Below are 23,331 nucleotides of genomic sequence, written 5' to 3'. Positions count from 1 at the left end.
TTTGCTTTTGTTGATGTTCATCTTATATCTTCCTTTCAAGACACTGTCCATTCCATTCAACTGCTCTTCCAAGTCCTTTGCAGTCTCTGACAGAATTACAATGTCATCGGCGAACCTCAAAGTTTTTATTTCTTCTCCATGGATTTTAATTCCTACTCCAAATTTTTCTTTTGTTTCCTTCACTGCTTGCTCAATATACAGATTGCATAACATCAGGGAGAGGCTACAACCCTATCTCACTACCTTCCCAACCACTGCTTCCCCTTCATGCCCCTCGACTCTTACAACTGCCATCTGCTTTCTGTACAAATTGTAAATAGTCTTTCGCCCCCTGTATTTTACCCCTGCCTCCTTTAGAATTTGAAAGAGAGTATTCCAGTCAACATTGTCAAAAGCTTTCTCTAAGTCTACAAATGCCTTTCCTTAATCTTTTTTCTAAGATAAGTCGTAAGGTTAGTATTGCCTCACATGTTCCAACATTTCTACGGAATCCAAACTGATCTTCCCCGAGGTAAACTTCTACCAGTTTTTCCATTCGTCTGTAAAGAATTCACGTTAGTATTTTGTAGCTGTGACTTATTAAACTGATAGTTCGGTAATTTTCACATCTGTCAACACCTGCTTTCTTTGGGATTGGAATTATTATATTCTTCTTGAAGTCTGAGGGTATTTCGCCCATCTCATACATCTTGCTCACCAGATGGTAGAGTTTGGTCAGGACTGGCTCACCCAAGGTCGTCAGTAGCTCTAATGGAATGTTGTCTACTCCCGGGACCTTGTTTCGACTCAGGTCTTTCAGTGCTCTGTCAAACTCTTCACGCAGTATCGTATCTCCCATTTCATCTTCATCTACATCCACTTCCATTTCCATAATATTGTCCTCAAGTACATTGCCCTTGTATAGACCCTCTATATACTCCTTCCACCTTTCTGCTTTCCCTTCTTTGCTTAAAACAGGGTTTCCATTTGAGCTCTCGATATTCATGCAAGTGGTTCTCTTTTCTCCAAAAGTCACTTTAATTTTCCTGTAGGCAGTATCTATCTTACCCCTCGTGAGATAAGCCTCTACATCCTTACATTTGTCCTCTAGCCATCCCTGCTTAGCCATTTTGCACTTCCTGTCAATCTCATTTTTGAGACGTTTGTATTCCTTTTTGCCTGCTTCAGTTACTACATTTTTATATTTTCTCCTTTCATCAATTAAATTCAATATTTCTTCTGTTACCCAAGGATTTCTACTAGCCCTCGTCATTTTACCTACTTGATCCTCTGCTGCCTTCACTATTTCATTCCTCAAAGCTACCCATTCTTCTTCTACTGTAATTGTTTCCCCCATTCCTGTCAATTGTTCCCTTATGCTCTCCCTAAAACTCTGTACAACCTCTGGCTTAGTCAGTTTATCCAGGTCCCATCTCCTTAAATTCCCACCTTTTTGCAGTTTCTTCAGTTTTAATCTACTGTTCATAAGCAACAGATTGTGGTCAGAGTCCACATCTGCCCCTGGAAATATCTTACTATTTAAAACCTGGTTCCTAAATCTCTGTCTTACCATTATATAATCTATCTGATACCTTTTAGTATCTCCAGGATTCTTCCATGTATACAACCTTCTTTTATGATTCTTGAACCAAGTGTTAACTATGATTAAGTTATGCTCTGTGCAAAATTCTACCAGGCGGCTTCCTCTTTCATTCCTTACCCCCATTCCATATTCACCTACTATCTTCTCTTCCTTTTCTTACTATCGAATTCCAGTCACCCATGATTATTAAATTTTCGTCTCCCTTCACCACCTGAATAATTTCTTTTATCTCATCATACATTTCATCAATTTCTTCATCATCTGCAGAGCTAGATGGCATATAAACTTGTACTACTGTAGTAGGCATGGGCTTCGTGTCTATCTTGGCCACAACAATGTGTTCACTATGCTGTTTGTAGTAGCTTACCCGCACTCCAATTTTTTAATTCATTATTAAACCTACTCCTGCATTACCTCTATTTGATTTTGTATTTATAACCCTGTATTCACCTGACCAAAAGTCTTGTTCTTCCTGCCACCGAACTTCACTAATTCCCACTATATGTAACTTCAACCTATCCATTTCCCTTTTTAAATTTTCTAAGCTACCTGCCCGATTAAGGGATCTGACATTCCACGCTCCGATCCGTAGAACGCCAGTTTTCTTTCTCCTGATAATGACGTCCTCTTGAGTAGTACCCGCCCGGAGATCCGACTGGGGGACTATTTTATCTCCGGAATATTTTACCCAAGGGGACGCCATCATCATTTAACCATACAGTAAAGCTGCATGCCCTTGGGAAAAATTATGGCTGTAGTTTCCCCTTGCTTTCAGCTGTTCACAGTACCAGCACAGCAAGGCCGTTATGGTTAGTGTTACAAGGCCAGATCAGTCAATCATCCAGACTGTTGCCCCTGGAACTACTGAAAAGGCTACTGCACCTCTTCAGGAACCACACGTTTGTTTGGCCTCTCAACAGGTACCCCTCCGTTGTGGTTGCACCTACGGTATGGCCATCTGTATCACTAAGGCACGCAAGCCTCCCCACCAACAGCAAGGTCCATGGTTCATGGGGGGGAGGGGGGGGGGTGGCAAACTACTGTAAGGTATTGAAAACATTAAGAAAACACCTTACTCTAAAAAATAAAAGAAGTATTTATTTCTATAATAACCGATATTTAGTGGAGTATAGTTTCAGTAAAATGATGTTGCTAAAAAAGATTAAAGCAGTTATTGTTAAAAGGTACAGAATGGTGCCAATTCAAAAACAAACAGCAAATGACTAGCAAGCTATTCTACATCTACACATGAGGCCTGTTCTCTCCTCCACAACTGATCAATGTTCCCAATGCCGTTTTCAATTCCGGAAGCAGTCTCGATACACCTAGATTAGATTAGATTAGATTAGATTAATACTAGTTCCATGGATCATGAATACGATATTTCGTAATGATGTGGAACGAGTCGAATTTTCCAATACATGACATAATTAGGTTAATTTAACAACATACTTAAGTTAATATAACAACTTTATTTTTTTGTATTTTTTTTTTTTTTTTTTTTTTTTTTTTATCTAAAAATTCCTCTATGGAGTAGAAGGAGTTGTCATTCAGAAATTCTTTTAATTTCTTCTTAAATACTTGTTGGTTATCTGTCAGACTTTTGATACTATTTGGTAAGTGACCAAAGACTTTAGTGCCAGTATAATTCACCCCTTTCTGTGCCAAAGTTAGATTTAATCTTGAATAGTGAAGATCGTCCTTTCTCCTAGTATTGTAGTTATGCACACTGCTATTACTTTTGAATTGGGTTTGGTTGTTAATAACAAATTTCATAAGAGAGTATATATACTGAGAAGCTACTGTGAATATCCCTAGATCCTTAAATAAATGTCTGCAGGATGATCTTGGGTGGACTCCAGCTATTATTCTGATTACACGCTTTTGTGCAATAAATACTTTATTCCTCAGTGATGAATTACCCCAAAATATGATGCCATATGAAAGCAGTGAGTGAAAATAGGCGTAGTAAGCTAATTTACTAAGATGTTTATCACCAAAATTTGCAATGACCCTTATTGCATAAGTAGCTGAACTCAAACGTTTCAGCAGATCATCAATGTGTTTCTTCCAATTTAATCTCTCATCAATGGACATACCTAAAAATTTGGAATATTCTACCTTAGCTATATGCTTCTGATTAAGGTCTATATTTATTAATGGTGTCATACCATTCACTGTAATTTCACCAGTTAATTCTTGTTTCTCAGATGTGATTACTATACTTGTATCATCAGCAAAGAGAACTAACTTTGCCTCTTCATGAATATAGAATGGCAAGTCATTAATATATAATAAGAACAACAAAGGACCCAAGACTGACCCTTGTGGAACCCCATTCTTGATAGTTCCCCAGTTTGAGGAATGTGCTGATCTTTGCATGTTACGAGAACTACTTATTTCAACTTTCTGCACTCTTCCAGTTAGGTACGAATTAAACCATTTGTGCACTGTCCCACTCATGCCACAATACTTGAGCTTGTCTAGCAGAATTTCATGATTTACACAATCAAAAGCCTTTGAGAGATCACAAAAAATCCCAATGGGTGGTGTTCGGTTATCCAGATCATTCAAAATTTGACTGGTGAAAGCATATATGGCATTTTCTGTTGAAAAACCTTTCTGGAAACCAAACTGACATTTTGTTAGTACTTCATTTTTACAGATATGTGAAGCTACTCTTGAATACATTACTTTCTCAAAAATTTTGGATAAAGCTGTTAGAAGGGAGATTGGACGGTAATTGTTGACATCAGATCTATCCCCCTTTTTATGCAAAGGTATAACAATAGCATATTTCAGTCTATCAGGGAAAATGCCCTGTTCCAGAGAGCTATTACACAGGTGGCTGAGAATCTTACTTATCTGTTGAGAACAAGCTTTTAGTATTTTGCTGGAAATGCCATCAATTCCATGTGAGTTTTTGCTTTTAAGCAAGTTTATTATTTTCCTAATTTCAGAGGGAGAAGTGGGTGAGATTTCAATTGTATCAAATTGCATAGGTATGGCCTCTTCCATTAACAGCCTAGCATCTTCTAATGAACACCTGGATCCTACTATATCCACAACATTTAGAAAATGATTATTAAAAATATTTTCAACTTCTGACTTTTTGTTCGTAAAGTTTTCATTCAATTTGATGGTAATACTGTCTTCCTCTGCTCTTGGTTGACCTGTTTCTCTTTTAATAATATTCCAAATTGTTTTAATTTTATTATCAGAGTTGCTGATTTCAGACATGATACACATACTCCTGGATTTTTTAATAACTTTTCTTAATATAACACAGTAGTTTTTATAATTTTTGATAGTTTCTGGGTCACTACTCTTTCTTGCTGTCAGATACATTTCCCTTTTCCGGTTACAAGATATTTTTATACCCTTAGTAAGCCATGGTTTGTTACAAGGTTTCTTACGAGTATATTTAACTATTTTCTTGGGAAGCAGTTTTCAAATGCATTTACAAAAATGTCATGGATCGCACGAAGCACCGTCTGAAAATTTTCTTTAACCTCGTCTACTGTTGTATATCTTTGTCCTTTGGAAATAAAAAGAAAATGGTCCACAGGGGCCAGGTCTGGAGAGTATAGAGGATAAGCCAGCGCAGTGTTTTCGTTTTTTGAGTAACAGTCTCACACAAACATTGGTGAATGTGCAAGTGGATTGACATGATGCAAGAGCCATAAAGTGTCTCGCCACATTTCAGGCTCTTTCCTTCTCACATTTTCTCGCAGGCATCGCAACATGTCCCAATAGCATCAGCAGTTAACAGATTATCCCTGTGGCATAAATTCATGGTGAACCAGTCCTTCAAAGTCAAAGAAAACTATCAACATGGCTCTGACATTTGATCTGACCTGACTACCTTTTTTTAGTCTTGGAGAACCTTTCCACCCATTGTGAAGCTTGAACCTTGGTCTAATCATAACTGTAAACCCACGTCTCATCACTAGTTATGATTCTCTGAAGGAACAACTCGTTTTCATTTGTGCGATCCAAAAGCTCTTCACTGATTGTGAGGCGAAGTCTTTCTGGTCTTAGTCCGGTAGTTTGTTGTCATTCCGAAAAATTAATTAGACCTGCATCCAGGAATGATAGGACGAAACCATCATTTGATTACACACCGATCAACCTATTATCAACTGTATCAAATGCACTGGATTAGATTATTTATGATTAGTTGACGATCTGTCACGTACTTCTGTTACCACATATACCAAATATGAACCAGGCATCCGGAAGCACCATGGTGTGGCATCTACATTGATCAAAGTGATTGACAACCTGAAACAAACCATGGGCGGACGCAAAGCTACAACTTTCTCCCTGCACCATTTGGTTTGTCCATGTAAAGGTTTTCTTGGGTTTCATGCAAAATTTAATACGGTCGCTTTGCTCCTCTAACTCCGCCATCTCAAAATTCGCAAACTGTGTCATACAATGTTCTGTTCAGTACAGCACTGAACAATAACTAACAGAAATACGACAAAGAAGGTTCTGGCAGTTACACATCAAACACAGGCGTAGGAAGGGTGCCAACTGTGTTTCACTCCAATACACCCTTTGCGCAAAATTACTAATGTTCGAGAATTTTTTGACTAGACCTTGTACATACTGTGCAAACCACTGTGAACTGCATGGCAGAGTGTATTTAGCATGGTATGAGAAGTTAAGATTTCTCTAAATTTGCCGGTTATGTATGGGGGTGAGTCTGATGGTCAATAGAAAGAGCCCTTGACAATGAATCTTGCTCAATCTCGAATGCAGCTTTATTTCAGTCTTAGTGGATTTCTGTTTCTTGTCAACCTGTGATGAATACACTACCTCCAGTTCCCATTAGTGTATCCTTTCAGCATAATCTTAGATTTACAGAAGAAATCTCACCACTGTCAATTCTGTGGTTAACCATCTTCCTGTACCTATTGTTACATGAACTCCACTGCATTTTAGGACTGTTACACACTTGAGAACTTTGTTGCAAATGCTTTATCAATTGATCACTAGTATTTTAATCTTTAATATAATATAGCTCCATAAGAAGTTAACATCATCTTGGTCATTTCATTTGGCCATGCTCAGTGGTGGCTTGTGGTTAAAATCGGTGAGGGTGCTGCACCAGAAGATTTTTAGCCTTTGTTTCAAAACTGTGTAAAAAGGAAGAAAAAAAACACATATAAAAAAGTATTCAGAAACTTGACACAACCCTAAAACAATGAAGTAAAATATTTTTTACTTACTTTAACCTAAGTTGTTAATAGTTGGAGCTACATCTGTTCATTTAAAAAGGATATAAATTCTTCTTGTTATAATTTGCACAAAAAGATCAATAATTTTCTCCTTGATCTCTACAATACCATTAGAAAGGATAAATCGCTACTCACCATATAGTCTTGCTGAGTCATAGACAGTTATGACAAAAAGATTGTTATACATGTGAGCTTTCGACTAAAAGCTCTTCTTATAAATTAGAAAACATACACACATTCATGCAAGCACAAGGCTTGCGCGCATCCACACACACACACACACACACACACACACACACACACACACACACAAAAATCACTGTCTCTGGCCACCGAGGCTGGACTGCAAGCAACTGCAACTAATGTAAAAAAGCAATCTGTGTGGTGGGGGTAAGAAGGAGGCTGTGCCGGTGAGGGTGGATAGCAGGGTAGGGTTGGGGGAGGGTGTAGTGCTGTTTGTGGTAGCATGCAGGGATGTGGCTGGGACAGGGATGGGCTGCTAGGTGCATTCAGGAGGTTGGGGAGGTGGGAGTGGGAGGAGAAAAGGAGAGAAGTCAAGGAGGGGAAAAAAGAAACTGGTCAGTGCATTGTTGGAATAGAAGGCCATAAAGTGGGGGAATGAGAGCAGGAAGGGGTGAAGGACAGGGACTAGCAGGACAGGCAGTTTACAGGAACACAGAATATACTGCAGGGAATGTCCCACCTGTGCAATTCAGAAAAGCTTGTGTTGGGAGGAAGAATCGGTAGCAGAGGCTGTGAAGCAGTCATTGGAGTGAAGCATGTTGTACTGGGCAGCATTTTCAGCAACTGGATCGTCCAACTTTCTCTTGGGCACAGTTTTTAGGTGGCCATTCATGTTGTCAGTTGTCATGCCCATGTATATAGCAGCACTGTGGTTGCAACTTAATCTGTAGATCACATGACTGCTTTCACGGGTAGCCCTGCCTTTCATGGAATAGGTGATTCCTGTGACTGGGCTAGAGTAGGTGGTGGTGGTGGGAGGATGTATGGGACCCGTCTTGCACCTAGGTCTACTGTTGAGATATGAGCCACGAGACAATGGGTTGGGAGCAGTGTTGGAGTAGGGCTGGACAAGGATATTGTGTAAGTTGGGTGGATGTCTGAATACCACTGTAGGAACGGTGAAAAGAATAGTGGGTAGGATATTCCTCATTTCAGGGCACAACAAGAGCTACTTGAAATGCTGGTGGAGATTGTCATTTGGTCACTCAAGTCCTGGTTGGTACTGAGTCACAAGGGGAGGGCTCCTTTGTGGCCAGATGGTGGGAGTGTGGGAGATAAGGCATGGGAGAAATATTTCTGTACAATGTTGGGAAGGTAATTTCGGTCTGTGAAAGCCTCAGTGAGAAGCTTAGTATTTTGGGAGGGGGACTGCTCATCACTACAGGTGCCGGGGACTGGGTGTTTGTGTTGTCCTCATCATTCCATCATCATTCGTTAAAGTGGCTAGGTTGGACTGTGTACAGATTTAGAATTTGTACAGGGGCTGATGACTGCGCAGTTGAGCACCCCACAAACCAATCATCATCATCATCATCATCATCATCAATACAGATGCAAACACCATGGGTAGCTAGGCTGTATGGAAGAGAGTAGTTGGTATGGAATGGATGGTAGCTGTCAAAGTGGCAGTATTGCCTCATGGCTCATATACCTGTAATAGACCTAAATGCAAGACCAGTCCCATACATCCTCCCACCATCATATGCTCCAGTTTGGTTAAAGTGTCACCTATCCCATGAAAGGCAGGGGTGCCTGTGAAAGCAGTCACGTGATCTACTACCTAAGCCACATAGTGGTGCATTCTGTAAGGACATGATGACCAACAAGCTATATATCCACATGAATGGCCACTTGCAAACCGTGGCCAAGACACAGCTCAACCACCCAGTTACTGAAAATGCCATCTGGATACTTCCTACCAACACAAGCTTTCCCAAATTGTGCACGTGGGAACACATTCCCATGTCCTGAACCTTCACTAGTTCCAATCCCTGTCCTTCACCCACTTATACCCTTTCCCACCTTCACTCCAGCACTATACAGCTTTCTATTTGAACACTGCACCCACACTACTCTCTCTCTAGTGTCGTCCTCTACTTCTCTCCTATTCCACTCCCCCCCCCCCCCCCCCCCCCATGCAAATCATCGTATGCTACCACAAACAGCACTTTAATGTCACCCACCCCTATAATGCTATCCCTCCCCCTCCCTGCCCCCTCTGTAGTCCCGCCACCCAGACTGCTTCTCCCCTTATGCACAGTTGCTTGCAGTCTGGCCTCAGTGGTTAGAAACAGTGATCATGTGTGTGTTTTCTTGTCTACTGTAGAAGATCACATTAACGGTCTTTTCGTTGCACCTGTCTGTGACTCATCTCCTCTGTATGGTGAGTAGCAATGAATCTTTTTCATAATATTGTTGTTATCCCATCTTTGATCTCTGGATGACATCTTAGGAAATTTCTCTCCATAGAAAGAACTTCAAGTGCATTTAGCCTTTCCAAAACTAAAGTGTTTTTTTTTTTTTTTTTTTTTTTTAAATTATACTTTTCAGTGTTGGCAAGCAGCATTCTACTTCTGATGTAGTTATGGGAATTGTCAAGAGGATCTTTATCAGTCTCATAATTTCACTAAAATCGTTGTCCAGATTTTTTTCAAAGATAAAGTTCAGCAGCTCAGTGAACATGTAATGTTCATGCACATCAGACCTACAATATAATCACTAGTTCCATTTCTGGTTTTTCTTTGTTAAGTATGGGACATGCTTCAGAGGACAGAACTGTCTCTTGTGTAGGATGTTCATTCTTAGAACTAGCAAAGCACTTCTTGTAAAACAATTTAGCAGCTGCTAAGTGTTTTTTGCAAGAATACCTGTCCAGTGTACTAACAGATGTATACTCACACAATTCCGTAGCTTGTACCATGACTGTCTCTGAAGGATTCTCACAGTACTTTGAGTTTCTTAATTGTAATGTAGTAGTTTCAAATACTGTTACATATTCATTAACGATAAACTTAGTAATATCTCAAGACAGCATTTAGTTGTAAATTATTTCAAAATGAGACATAATTTTACGAAAAAGTTAAATAAAAACTTGAAAGTATCATCAGTCACATATTTTAAAATTCCTGTTGCTTCTGCAGTGGTTTGCATTCACCAAATTTCACATTTTTTTTTTTTTTTTTTTTTAGTTGGAATTTTTAATGAACTTTGAGGTCCATATGTTGAAGTACCACCCTGTAGTAGACGAATGTGAACTGTCAATGTCCATTTGCTTTTCAAGAATGAACACACGTTCGGGTTTTACTTGAGAAGAATATTGGAATAGTCCAAATGTCAGAGAAAAAAGTTTTGCATCACTTCAGTTCTGAGAGCTCCGAAACCAGTACAGAAAACTGGAATATAGATCAACATAAACACCATTTCCACCATTTTTATTGCTCCTGAAAACCACACATTGCATGTTGTACCACCATACAGCAAGACTTTCATAGTTGGTGGTCCACATTGCTGTACACACCGGTATCTCTATTACCCAGTAGCACATCCTCTTGCATTGATACATGCCTGTATTTGTAGTGGCATACTTGGTTCAGATTGTCCCACTCCTCAATGGTGGTGATCCCTCAGAGTGGCTGGTGGGTCACGTTGTCCATAAACAGCCCTTTTCAATCCATCCCAGGCATGTTCAATAAGGTTCATGTCTGGAGAACAAGCTGGCCACTCTAGTCGAGTAATGTCATTATCCTGAAGAAAGTCATGTCACAAGACATGCACGATGGGGGAGCGAATTGTTGTCCATGAAGACAAATGCCTCACCAATATGCTGCCAATATGGTTGCACTATCGGTCAGAGGATGGCATTCATGTGTTGTACAGCCGTTACGGCACCTTCCATGACCACCAGCGGCGTATGTCGGCCCCACATAATGCCACCCCCAAAACGGCAGGGAACCTCCACCTTGCTGCACGTGCTGAACAGTGTGTGTAAGGCATTCAGCCTGACCGGGTTGCCTCCAAACATGTCTCAGACAACTGTCTGGTTGAAAGCATATACGACACTCAACGGTGAAGAGAACGTGATGGCAATCCTGAGCGGTCCATTCGGTATGTTGTTGGGCCCATCTGTACCATACTGCATGGTGTCGTGGTTGCAAAGATGGACCTCGCCATGGACATCAGGAGTGAAGTTGCGCATCATGCAGCCTATTGCACACAGTCTGAGTCATAACACGACGTCCTGTAGCTGCACGAAAAGCATTATTCAACATGGTGGCGTTGCTGTCAGGGTTCCTCCGAGCCCTAATCATAGGTAGTGGTCACCCACTGCAGTAGTAGCCCCTGGGCGGCCTGAGCGAGGCTTGTCATCGACAATTCCTGTCTCTCTGTATCTCCACCATGTGCAAACAACATCGCTTCAGTTCACTCCGAGATGCCTGGACACTTCCCTTGTTGAACCCTTCCTGGCACAAAGTAACAATGCGGACGCAATCGAACCGCAGTGTTGACCATCTAGGCATGGTTGAACTACAGATAACACGAGCCATGTACCTTCTTTCTGGTGGAATGACTGGAACTGATTGGCTGTCGTAGCCCCTACATCTAATAAGCGCTGCTCATGCATGGTTGTTTACATATTTGGGTGGGTTTAGTGACATCTCTGAACAGTCAAAGGGACTGTGTCTGTGATATGATATCCACAGTCAACATCTATATTCAAGAGTTCTGGGAATCGGGGTATGCAAAACTTTTTTGATATGTGTAATTGCTTCATTTCTCATTGTTAAACTAAGTCGATGTCCATAGCAGTGACTGAAATGTGCGTTACTACAAACTGCGTTGTTTCTTGCTTGAACTACAGCTTTCCCGACATTTGCATCATCAGTAAATATCTGAGCTATCGGTTTTTGTCCATTTTCTTGAAGGATTATGTCCTATTATTCTGAAATAAGTTTTGATTTGCCATCTGCAGTTTGATTTTCTAGAATAAAGAATCCCCAAAAACACTTAAATATTTCTCCATTCAATGCATACCAAACACCAGGAACCATTTAATTAGGTTCTGAAACATCTGTTGTGTCATCAGCCATGAGATCTACAAAGGAATCCTTTCTAATTTCATCCTTACCTTCTTTGTAGAGGACAGCCACGTATCTCATTCGGAATTGTCTTAAAAACACTTGAAGACTATGCTGGATTCTAAATCATTCTTCAAATCTAAATCTAATTCAGACATAAACATTACTAATCCTTTAAATATCCCTAGATTTACTGAATCATCATTTTCATCATGTCCACTTACGGGAGTTACAAAGTTTCCATAAAACAATGCAGTCTATTATTTTGGCAAAATTTCACAGTTCTTTTTAACCTTTATATTACTTTCACTGATTGAGAGTCTGTAGGCCTCACTAATTTTCTCCTTAGTACTAATGGTTCCTAAAAGTGACAGTGAAATTACATAATCAACAAGCTTCTTTGACTTCTTATCCTTTTCAGTTTTATCTTTCCTTTTGTTTATATTTAGCTGTAACTTTCTCATAGAGACAGTTGAGTAAACATAAGCTGTTGAAGTTCACTTAGTCACAGAAAGTATTTCTTGGGTATGAATGACCATAGTTAAGGTTTTCTGTAAAGTAAAAGAACAAAAGAAAGATTAAACTAGACTAGCTGGAAGCAAGATAGTAGTCTAATTCCACATTTTATATCTATCATTCATGAGCATGGGACACGGTTGAGCCAACATATGCAGAGAGGAAAAAAAAAAAAAAAAAAAAAAAAAAAAAAAAGACAACACCACGAAGAACTGTGGAAGTGACAGTACTCCCTCTCCCTTCCAGCCTCCAGTGCAGTTCTCTGTGTGTGCATGCACACAACAGCCAAACACCATGTTCCGGGACTAAAGAATTAAAGTAAAAGGCTCATTATATTAAATGTTCACAATAATATAATGTGGAAATAGGGGGTGCTGCAGTTCCACAGTGCCTATACGTGAGCCGCCACTGGTCAAGCTGTAATTGGACTTTCTAGGGTATAAATGTCAACTGACTACTGTTGATTCTACTGCTTTAGCCATCCAACTAAGAAATCCAGTATGTGTGCTATGGTTACTGTAAATTCTTTGATGTTCAGAGTAATCAGACAATTACTTGCAATGATTTGGGGTTTCTATTCTTTTTCAAGAGTTACTGCTCTCCATGCTGGCTTGTGCAGGAAACTTTACACCTATCTGCATGCTACCCTCCTAAGAACATTTCTACATTTTCTTTGGCCCAGACATTACCCTAATAGATAATACACTTACTGATGGAATAAAAGTTGTTTTTCCTTGCCCTCCAATCCTATATGATGACATTGCCTGAAAATCTTCTACCAAATTTCTTCAATCATGAGAGCTATATGCCATCAGGAGACTCCTTACAATAGGGGTGCAGGTCTTGGTAGATCTGAGGGAAATTTGAGATTTCTCTTTAGTTTCAACTCTCTGTGACTGGAGAAGAACAAACTACCTCCACACTGTTCAATGTCCAAGGTGCAACTCAACTTATATGTAAATTGAATTCATGATAGCAAGTGAAAATACTATAGATGAATGCTATTTGAAGTTTTTAATCATATGTGGTTTACTATTTCTCTTTAGATTGTTTTATTTTTAAATTTTTTATTCTAGTACTGCTTACGATTTGTTTACGACCTGTCCTGGTATTTTGCCTTTTGCAGTCATTTGGCAAAACTTTATTTTTTAATTTAGTCTTATACCCTGAACTACAATTACTTACAAGAGAAGTTCAATAGGTAATACAACACTTTTTTTAAAGTGGGTTGATTTTAATCAAGATTCCAATACACTATATTAATCCCCACTCTTTTGGCTACAAAACCTATGTTTCAGCATAATTTCCATTCAATGCAACTGCCTGTATGATACCACTCTACTTGTCCATGTCAGAGCCAATGTCTTACTGCATCAATAAGCTCCCCATCTTCCACACACTGCTTCACATGGAGTTGGGTCAAACAGATGCAAGTTGGAAGGTGTGAGGTCCGGGCTGTAGGGTGGATGAGGAAGAACAGTCCAATGAAGTTTTGCAAGTTCCTCTTGGGTGCCCAGACTTGTGCGAGTCCTTGCCTCGACATGGAGAAGGAAAGTTCATTTGCATTTATGTGGCTTCAATAAACTGAAATTGTTTCTTCAGTTTCCTGAGGGGAGCACAATATACCTCAGAGTTGATTTTTGCACCTTAAGGGAGGACGTCATACAGAATAATCTCTTCAGTCACAGAAGACCATTGCCATGATTCTACTCGGTGAGGACGTGGTTTTGAACTTTTTCTTTGGATGTGAAATGCTGTGGCACCACTCCAAGAACTGTCATTTTGTTTCCAGTTTCATTGCTCTTTATTGTCTTCTGTTAGGCAGAAAGGAATCCAATGGGCACACCTTTGAGTATTCCAACTGGCAGACAAGTGTGTCTGCACTAACAACACAGATGTCCGGTTGCACGGCGATGTGTTTGTGATCCATCGATCACCGCAAATGTGTGTGTCCACATGTTCCAACACTACGTGAGTCACAGCTGCATGTGAACAGCTGGCATGCGGGAGATCAAACAGGTTTCCATGACCCTGCTGCGATGATGACAGATACCTTGCCATAACTCACCATGATTTTGTTCATTGCCAGGTCTCCATAGACTACTGCAAGTGCGTATGAATATCTGTGAGGCTGTGGGTTTCTGCCAAACTACTCAATGACTACTCTCTGCTTGGAACACTGCACCATTACAGACACAATTTTGAAGGCTACATATAGTGGAACTTCAAAAAACTATAGGGGCTTAAGTGGGAATATTCCACTATGTCCCACAACAAATTCCACATTTTTTCAACTGAAACTGGCCAAGAAAAAAAGTACTGTATTAGTTTCTTGAATTTTTTAGTATGATAACTGTTAAAACCAATATATTAAATTTCATCCGCACTTCTGACATGGATGCAGTTTAACCCTGGGGACTAAGTTGGAGCGAAATAGTGAGTTCCTGTAATTATAGGTTCACAATGTGAACAGTGTTCAAAACAATTAGATTGTGTTATTGGATTAAATGTCCTGAAGCAATAGCCTGGATTAAAGAGAGAAACTTCTGTTTTAAGCATTATTTCACACCACAGCCAATTGTTTTAACAGCAAGTATATCCAAATTATCTTTTTAGATGTGACGTATCATCTGAGGATCCATATGTACTGAGAACTTCCATGTTGCATTGAGCATCCAGCAGCTTGATTTCCTCTGTCGTGGTGAGAAGATCTTGCAAAGTGCCAACACAGGCTACTACACATTCTGCACAATGCCATTAACCTACCCTGTATATAGCACAGATATTTTTGTTAGCGAGTGGTTTTGATCATTATTCAAATTGTTTCCAATTTTCACGTCACTCCCAATCTGCACTGAAATTTTGCTTTAGTTCACCAGATTACCGTTTCTTTAAAACCCCTCATATTTGACTGTTAACACCAGTAGTCTCAGGTTGTATGGCTGTTGCATACACTAGTTCTCTCACACTGCTCTATTTCTAAAAAGACTTCCCAGCAATAACTGTGTGTACAAAAAGACATTTCCTTTTACAGGCCAGTTACAAGAAAGAAGCAGAGGATACAATAAACAAGAAGTTGAAAGAATTAATTGGCAGCAATGGAAACATAATGTAAAAAGCCACAGTTAAATTGAAGGGTACTGAAAGCAACTGAGTTCACTATAAAATTTACGTAGCTAGAAATATAGAAATCTGTTTTGTTTTTAGTGTTACCATGAAGATAATATATTCTAAATCTATTTCATAAACTTCACTGCACAATGTGGGGGTGGGGAGGGCAAACACACAATTAAAAAGACTATATATGACATATAGATGTAAACAATGGACCTCATATTGTAACATGTAAGCCCACAATAAAAGAACATATCCATTACTGATTTTTTTTTTTAGTATTTAAAACTGAGATAGTTCCTTTAAAAGCACATGCCCAATTGCCTTCCACATCTTTCCAGTCTGAGCTTGTGTTCCATCCCTAGCGACAGTATTTCTTTTGAAAATGAGAACAAATTAGCAATGAATTGGAAATAAAATATATATGGATATTAATTTATTAAAAAAGATAGGTCTGCAAACAATTATATAAATATTATTATCATTATTAAAATTGTTTTAATTTAGCATTTCAAATCTGAATGTAAAATCAGATAACAAATTATTATGTATATAAAAAACACTAGTTCTTACCAAAAGGCAACAAGGCAATAGTTGAGGCTTTGTTAGTTTGTTTAATTATGTTATGTTCATCAGCATCTAACAACATTAGGTAGGTGGCAGAATGAAATGTATTGTTCCTTTCCAAATGTTTGTTATACGCACAGGAGCAAGACGCTACTCTTTTCAGTTTTAGCATAAATTTTTGTTTGGAGCATATGATTTTGGCAATGGTGATCTTCCAATGAAACTTCCTTATGACAGAAGATTTTATAGTTTTGGAACCTAGCAGGCTGAATTCTTACAAGCGACTAGTAAGCTTCACAGAAGACTTCACAGCCGGTCTGCTGCATCACCTGAGGGAATCAAGCAGATTTGTTCCCATTCCAGCAATACACAGTCCTTTATTTTTTTTGCTTCTCTCCTTTTCCATTGCCCCCCCCCCCCCCCCCCCCCCCCGTATGTTCCCACACGCAGCACTTAACCTTACCTCGCCATCCCTCGCACTCTCCGCCCCAGCCTTTTCCTTACCCCCACCACCCAGTTTGCTTCTCCAAACATACTGTTTCTAGGTTGCTCTACATTTTTGACTTATGTAGTTTTGCTCTGCAGCTGCCTTACTAATTTTGGTCTAGGTGCTCATCAATTCTCCCTAAACATGTTCAGTACAAAACAACTACAGCAATATGGCACAAACTTACTTCCAGATGCTTTAAAAATATTACAGAAAGATAAAAATAAATAAATAAATAACATAGTTCTATTACAAAATCCACAAATGAAAGACATAATAATATGAGACAGAGAGAAACAAAAGAAACATAGTGCTGAAAACTAACAAAAAATATTGCAACGTGAGAAGATCAATGACAGAAATAAATATTCGCTGTTATGTGTGTGAAATATCTTATTTCAAATATTGGAACTGAATAATTAGATAAAAGGCAAATACAGGCATTCCTGTTATTTCACAGGCCCCCTAGTCACCTGATCTGAGACCTTGTGACCTTTTTCTCTTCCTGGAATTGAAAAAAAAAAGTCACAACAAAGACATCATTTTGCAATTCTGGAGAACACTCAAAATAATGTGACTGACAAGTTAAAGGACCTAACAGTTGAAGCTTTTCAGCACCGATACCAAGATTGCGAACAAATACACCCCTCACACACACACACACACACACACAAACACACACACACACACACACACACACACACACACACACACACACACACACACACACACACACACACACCTTGTATCGCGTCCTGAAAGTAAAAAATTGCCAGCAATTCTGCCTCAATTTTTTTTTTTTTAAATTATCTCAATGAATTTTCCTTTTGGTACATGTAGTTCCCACTATCTTTTGTCAATATCCACATCATCCAAGTACAGTTACACAACTTTTCTTGAGCTTACAGGTACAATATAGGACGGAAAAACAAGCTGGCATTCAACTTCAGATTAGTTTATTACATACTTACAGCTTGAACTCTGAAGTAGTATACATATCCAAATGCTACAGTTAGTTGTATAAACAAAGGACAGCTGCCAGAATAATGGCAACATTAAAAATACATAATACAAAACACATTCCATCATTCCTCTACAATGAATAATACTGAACTTGGAAGCTGATTCCATCAGTTACACAATTACAATTGTCCAAAATATTCATTGATTATAATTTATATTAACTTTGGTGTTATGTTCCCTTATTAACATTGGTACAATGATATACACACATTACAAAAGTCTAAAAAGGCAAATATTTAAAAAATACAAGTTTCGTTGAATGTTGGAGGGTATACGTAAATGAAGCATCTACAGCATACATTGGATTAGTTCTAACTTAAATACATACTATATTACAGGCTTTCCATTCATGTAGGGAAAAAGTCAGCATACAAAACAATTTTGTATATAATTTGACATATATTTGTTTCCTTCTGATCACGACCATGAAACTTTCTGCAATTCTCCACCTGGTTGGTAAAGCAAATCTGTATACAGATATAAAATCCTGTAGGTATTTCAGATCTTTGATTTTGAGTCTTTACTAGTAGTATCAATACACTACTAACAAAATCTATTAAAGGTAGAATGAACTAAACTCTGAAAGCATTTATCTGTCATTGTTCGGCCCCTGACATCCTAAATTCATTATTTCTTGAAACACACCTATATGAAGTAGCGTGAAATTTCCTCTTACTTGCTCCACACTCCAGCCATAATTTTACATAAACTTAAAAAAAGATTAAAACGGTGTTTCCTTTAAATTGACAACATGTAAGTGGTTTCGGGGGTGGATATAAAAAACTTGCTTTTAGTTATTATCCAATACTTCTGTCAATTTAGCAGTTGAACCAATTGCAAAATTTGTGAATAGAGTGCATTTCCCATAGTACTGAACAGATCTTCCGAAAATGATACGGAACTCCATAATTACAATAAAATAGTTTAAAGAATTAAGTTTGGCCTTATGTTAAAGAGGTGAAGAGTTGGGTCATTAGTTCTGTAAAGTATTACTTTCACTAGTTACGAAATGTGCTAGTTATGGAGGCCAACTGTGCAATACCTGTCATCATCACCAATGGTGTCTTTGATTTGGTTGAAGTCAATGCAGCCAAATTACTGTCTTTAACAAGATAACAGTAACTACCTAATATGTTGCACAGCCAAGTATTATAAAATGTTCTAGGTGTCTGAACATTATTGTTCTCCTTGTCTTCTACTGGTGTTTAAGCCCACTGCTAATCTTCTGCCGGAGCCTAATCTGACAGTCACAGCCATACCAGGAAGGAAACTTCAACAGCAGAGCCAAATTGTCAGCAAAAAGCAACAAGAGCAATGACATAATACAAAAACATAGAAAATTTTACAGTAATTAACAACAATTGTTAAAGCATTTTTACAAGCTTTACTAAAAATCTATTACAAAAAGAATCAAATGTCCTTTACATCATTGCATTCCTTTACTTACGAAGAGCTGGAAAGTAAGGAGGGCACATTCTGAGTATGGTAAATACTAGGGGCAACTACTAGCTTGAAACTTCAACATTCATTCCTTCAAGAGGAAGGAGGCATTGGTTGTGGGGTGATGGAAAGGAGACACAGGATACTCAGACCCCAGACTGAGAGAGCCCAACAGTCATAACAATAAGGGAGACGAAGAAAAAGGGAAGACATGAGAAAAAGTGTGGGGGAGGAGTGAAAGAGAAACACAGTGCCACCTTCAGTTTAGAAATGATAGAAGGAACACAGTGAAAAGTAAAGCTGGCTTAAAGAAGAAGAGAAAGAAAAGTGGGATGCATAATGCAATTAGGAACTTAGTGGAAAGGAAACAGAAAGAGAGAGAAAAAGGGAGGGAAAAGCGGGATGGTTGAGAAAATGGTGATAAAATTGAACTGAGTAAATTATTAAATTCTGAGGTAAGTCCTTTCCTTAGTCTGTTCCAAATGCACTGGTAATTAAATGAATTCAATTTAAATAACTCCCTCCCCCCCCCCCCCCCCATTTTTCATAATGTACAGACACTGACCATGTCAGTGGGTTAATTGCCCTCCATACATATTGCTTCTTGCCAAAAATTTTATTTCTGTGTTGCTGACTATTACATCATCACATTATTCAGAGCACCCTATAAATCAGCAGAATAGAAGTGTATCTAATATGTTGCAGGCCACAAGTTTCCTTCATATCACACACACAGCAACTACAGTGAACATTATACAGCATTTATTCAGTTGTTACCCTGTAATGGTTTAAGCATGAATCTCTATTTTACTGAATATTTTACGCCAAGCAATCATCTCACCATTAAATATTATTTAACTGAAGATACAATAACACCAAAATTTATCAGCTTATTACCACTGTGTATATCAAGTTACAATCCTCTGTTGTAGGAATAAACATGTATCACCTGAAAATTCTGCAACAATGAAAGATTTAAGTTATGCATAATTAAGTATATGACCTTCGCATTCTGAGCAAAAACACTAGCAGAAATTCTAAGAGTGTTTCAACAATCTTTAAAGATATTTTCTGTTATGACATAAGTGTGATTATTACATTCAGTCAATCTGGTTACTGATATAAGCTCTAAACTTTTTGACTAGTTCTGGTAATTGTCCACATAATAGCCATAAGACAGTGGCCTTTATTTATGTACCTGCCAACTGCAACCAAAATGTGTGTTTTTTCTTCTTAGTGAACTTGAAATAATAAACCAAATATTTTGGAAAGGTATAAAGGCTGCACTCAGTGATACATGAGAAGTGACACAGATTACAAAACACACTTATAAAAAAAATGAAATTTACTTCCCGAGATCGGGGAGTGACACACATACAACTGCAGAAGAATAATCTTTTCATCTCCAAGTAGTCAGTGATTCACCATGTAAAATACCCTTCCCAACAGAGCTTGATTATTTTTTCTCTCTGTCGGAAGCAATTCATATGCTGACAAGTGAATTATCAACACTGCCTTCCTTGGTCAGGCAAGTCAGAATGTGTATGTTTTAATGGCTTTGGCATAAGATGTAACAATTTAGAGAGATATTAAGTGTTAATGAACCATGACTGTTTCAAAAATATGGAAAAGTTTTTTGGAGGCTGCTACCAGTCACAAATTTCTGTCAGCTGCCACAATTATGTAATAAAGCAACTTTTTTCAAGGTACAAACCTCATCTTTATGCTACAGTGACAATACGAAAAACAGTTAACACAAATAAACATAGGTATTAAAGTTGTAGAGTTTATTGTATTGATGTGTTTTAAGTTCCTCTGCAAGTTGATAAACTGTACTTAACAAGTTCTATGGAGGCATGGAAGTAACTGAACATGCCACTAGGAGACGGCCATTTCATATGAACATAGATGGCCACAGCGAATGCCAAGACTAAAGACCAACTTTAATATCTAGTCAACAAAAAAATTTGTGACTGGTAATGGTCTCTCAAAAATCTTTTCAGATGTAACAATATATCAAATCTCTAGTCACCTTTTACAGTATCCTTTGTATTAGTTGGGTTACTGCAAAACAATGTTTCAGTAAACAGAATTTATATAGGTTGGCAATAATTTGACAGACAATAATGTTGTAGACTTTTAAGATGGGTTGTCCAAATTCCCTGTAAACCTATATCATTATATCAAACTGAGGAAAGGGTACAGCAGACAGAATGAGTCTAAGATTTCAATAACACATTTTCAAGGAAAATCTCTGAAATGATATGAAGTAATCCATTTTCAAAAACCTGTTCGGTGCCAGCAAATTATCAGTTGACAAAAATCTTTGTCTTTCAGAAGTAAGTAGAAAAGGCTAAACAGAGAACCTTATTTCAACATAATATTTTGATGATGATCTGTAAAAAGACTAGACAGGGAAAAAAACCTGGAGAGACATACTATTACCAAACAATAATAAGGCTGGTCTGTGAACAGAAAGCTATTTTGGAAATTCTTTTAATTTTTTTCTTATCATGGTAATTTAAAAACAATAACATAAAATATTCATATCTTCTTTAAGGTCCTAAATACACTCGTAATGTGTTTTTCCTTCTGTTTTCTGTCTTTTCACACTATGAAAACTTTTGTTAACGACTACAACAAAACAAACTATGTTTCACGTCTCTCACGAACATATGCTCGAAACTAATAAATGAAATGGCAAGCAGTCTCCATTGAATGTGAACTCTGTCTGTCACTAAGTGACAAAGGCTACTCTACCCATAATATGATGGGTCTGTGTTCTTTTTATTATTTATCTCTCTCTTCCTCTATTAGAAAAATTGATTCGGATTCAGAGTGGCAGATATTTATGTTTCCATCATAGTGGCACATCTCACCTGTAGATGTTTAATGGCCTTACTGCTGGCCCCATTACAGTTCTATTTATATACCAAACACTTCGCTCTCTCTTCTACGACCCCAAGCTAACAATATTAATAACTGACACTGCAGCTCCTAACAGAAGTGCCTTTGTACTATCATCTGATAGTATACTAACTCTTCCTAGATCCTTTCCTAGTACACAGTCCTATGAAGTAAGCTACCTCTTGGACTCATGGGTATTATTAAGTGGTAACATGCAAATACATTTTATGGTAGAAGAGAAAATGGTAATATGCTACATATTTTTGACCATGTTCTGTTCCTAACAGCAGTTGGATAACACAGAAATAAGAAACTGTTCATATAAATTTAGATGTATACATATTCCTCCAGCAATTGTAATACAAGTTTCATACTGTATGAATTCCCTGCATCTAAAATCTTTCAGTGGAAATCATGTATCGCACCATATACACACAAAAATAGCAGCTTAAAGTAATGTGAAATCCCTTCAGAATCTAGTTCATTTCACATCTAATCTCATATTGCTGTTGAGTCCATAGAGAAAGATTTGCATACTTAGAAACAGATTATTGTACAGTTATATTTGAGTATAAATTAGGTGACAAAGTAATTCATATAACAAAATTGTTAACAATTCACTCATTCACAATTAAACTTAAGCAATGAAAGATTTTGGGGATAAACATGTTTTTTAATCTCTGGTAACTACTTCTTAAATAATAAAAAGAAAAAAGAAAGAAAAAATACATGGTGTCTCTCTGCACTAACCAAATAAAGTTTTAAGGAATTTTCAAATGTTTTCTGGAACAAAAATTCATAATTTGGCAATAAGACAAATCATGGAAATATTTTATATCAGCACTAAACTTCTTCCACAGTGGTTGCAGTAACATCTTTTTACAAGTAACAGAAAAAAACTTATTCTACACAGAAATATTAAGTATCACATGAAAGAATGGGTATAAGCAGAATTTACATAAATGACTCAATTTTTTTTTTACATCATATTCAAGTATTACTGAGTACATGAATAATCTCTCCAAGTAAAGAACAAGAGCAATTATCACATTTACAATAGGAGAATAGTGTTACCAGAACCAAATGTCTGTATTTTAACAAAATCATGGAAATTTTCGTATCACTGACTGAAATTTAGAGCAAAATATTTAATTGTGATACACTTGAGCAGTTATCCGTAAGGTAAGTGGGGCTCAACTTAGGCCTCATGATCTTAGGCGATTTTTGTACATAATACTGATATAAACTTAACTAGAGGTTGGATCATTTCATTTAACAAAAGCCAGTTCAATGGAACTACAAAGTTGTGACTATCTTCATAAACATGCAAAAATACATCACATATCATCA

General features: G+C 37.9%; 1 pseudogene; it reads right to left on the bottom strand.

Annotated features, from left to right (window-relative positions):
• Positions 1–9,265: 9,265 nt before the first annotated feature.
• LOC124798937 lies at positions 9,266–10,002 on the bottom strand (annotated as a pseudogene).
• Between the last annotated feature and the right edge of the window lie 13,329 nt (positions 10,003–23,331).

This window comes from Schistocerca piceifrons, chromosome 5 (assembly GCF_021461385.2).
Source record: "Schistocerca piceifrons isolate TAMUIC-IGC-003096 chromosome 5, iqSchPice1.1, whole genome shotgun sequence".
Classification (NCBI taxonomy): domain Eukaryota; kingdom Metazoa; phylum Arthropoda; class Insecta; order Orthoptera; family Acrididae; genus Schistocerca; species Schistocerca piceifrons.
The sequence above is the reverse complement of the archived record's forward strand: the minus strand, read 5'-3'. Positions and strand labels throughout refer to the sequence as shown.